The 2,500-nt window shown below is 29.8% G+C and overlaps 1 protein-coding gene across 1 annotated transcript in view; it reads left to right on the top strand.

The window, feature by feature from the left end:
* Positions 1-2,500, top strand: part of LOC137629664 (tyrosine-protein kinase Src42A-like) — a 21,841-nt gene that overhangs the window by 3,198 nt on the left and 16,143 nt on the right. The window lies entirely within an intron of this gene.

Below are 2,500 nucleotides of genomic sequence, written 5' to 3'. Positions count from 1 at the left end.
TACTTAGTTTAGGTCTTCATGACCTATACAACTATATAAGTAACGTGTATATATGTGATCTGGCGTTGTAATCATCGAGGTCAATACATTCCATAATGAGGTCTCTTGAATAATGAATAGGCCTAAATTTTGTGTGTTTTTTACACTAGAATGAAAACATAAACTCTGTTGATCAATCATAGATCTTAGGGTAAAGTCAGTTTCAATAAATTCGAGACAACTTGATTTTCATGTTATTAACTACGTTTTCCTGACCATTATTATTATTATCATTATTATTATTATTATTATTATTATTATTATTATTATTATTATTATTATTATTATTATTATTATTATTACTTGCTAAGCTATAACCTTAGTTGAAAAAAGCAGGATGCTATAAGCCCAAGGACTCCAACAGGATTAAAATATCCCAGTGATGCAAGGAAATGAGTAAGTGAATAAACTATAAGGGAAGTAATGAACAATATAAAACATTTTAAGAACAATATCAGCATTAAAATAGATCTTTCATTTGTAAGCAATAATGAATATTGTCTGATTTCTAGTTAACGTTTTAAGGTATATAAATATAAAACTAATCTGTATAAGGGAATATTCGTTTATGGTCATCAAAATATTAATAGGTGAATGATTAAGCGAAAAGTAAAAGACAATAAAGTAAATTTCATGGTACTACTGATTCAATCTACAGATATTCAATAAATACTAGGTATTCTGTTTCGGCTGCTCTCGACTATAAGTCCATTTCTTTTAGCGATGCATATTTGCACCGACTCGCAACGGTGCCCTTTTAGCTCGGAAAAGTTTCCTGATCGCTGATTGGTTGGACAAGATAATTCTAACCAATCAGCGATCAGGAAACTTTTCCGAGCTAAAAGGGCACCGTTGCGAGTCGGTGCAAATATGCATCGCTAAAAGAAATGGACTTTTTTATAGTTTCCTGGTTCACTCCGCCAAATAAGTTTGCGGGCACTCTGTCGCCTTATAGATAGGTGTAAAGCTTCTTCTAAGATTATTCTTATTGGTGTAATTAAGATTATTTTACCTGTGCCATAAATAAATTAATAATATTCTCAATCTTTACTTGAGGGTACACTAGGGCACACTATTCTATCTTATTTTCTCTTCCTCTTGTTTTGTCAGTTTTTGTAGTTTATATGGGAAATATTCATTTTAATGCTTTCACTGTTCTTAAAATAATTAATTTTTTCCTTGTTTCCTTTCCTTACTGGGGTGTTTTCCCTGTCGTAGGCCCTGGGCTTATAGCAACCTGCTTTTCCAACTGGGGTTTCAGCTTAGCAACTTAATAATAATAATAATAATAATAATAATAATAATAATAATAATAATAATAATAATAATAATAATAATAATAATAATAATAATAATATCACATTCTACCTTGAAATCAGCAAGTATCTTGCAATAAATTACAAATCCAGAAAACTTCAAATTCGGACATAACATCAAATGTAATGTGTCTTTTTTATGATATCAACATAACTGACACTTCCGCTAAGACAAATAATACGTGACGTTTCCAAATGACTTCAAGAACTTAAAGAACAAATCTGAAATATCAAGAAAAGAACATTATGCTCGTATCTAATCTTTGTTATCAAGTAGTGAGTCACTAGCGCAACCTTTAGAACAATCATATAAGAACAAGAAACATTACATAAACGCAGATTATTCGCGCACGCGCGCGCGCACTCACACACAGATATATATATATATATATATATATATATATATATATATATATATATATATATATATATATATATATATATATATATATATGTGTGTGTGTGTGTGTGTGTGTGTGTGTGTGTATGTGTATATGTGTACAGTATATATGTATATATGTGTAAATATATATATATATATATATATATATATATATATATATATATATATATATATATATATATATATATATATATATATATATATGGCATCTTGATACTCTATATTAGTCCTGCTTTTGATACACTTGTGGATGAACTGCTACTTCATGTATTACGGTCCAGCGGTATTGAAGGTGCACAAATTAGAAACTCTTAATTGTCATAAGAACCATTAAACAGATGGGTACCCAAGGGAAGTGTACTAGGTCCAATATTGTTTTGTTTTTATACTAGCGGTCTAGGGAAGTTTAAACTACTTGCTGATGATACATAATTTTACTTCTCCATAATAACATTGGTGATACTGCTGAAACTTTAAACCAAATTCTTACAATTGTTAGGGAATGGACGACAGTTGATCAACTAAAACTAAATGAAACTAAAACTGAGTTTATGGTGATTGCAAGGAAAAACAGCTAAAGAAACTTGGACGCCATCCAAATAAACATTGACAACTTGGCCCCTAGGTGTATCTCTTCACTGCAATTTATCTCTCAATGCTCTAATAAGTAATGGATATTATCTTAAAAACATTGCTTTTGCTGTATGGATATTCTGTAAAGAAACTTGTGATAAACTGTTAG

This window comes from Palaemon carinicauda, chromosome 37, assembly GCF_036898095.1.
Source record: "Palaemon carinicauda isolate YSFRI2023 chromosome 37, ASM3689809v2, whole genome shotgun sequence".
NCBI lineage: Eukaryota > Metazoa > Arthropoda > Malacostraca > Decapoda > Palaemonidae > Palaemon > Palaemon carinicauda.
Note: the sequence above shows the minus strand (reverse complement) of the source record. Positions and strands in the feature narration are given on the sequence as shown.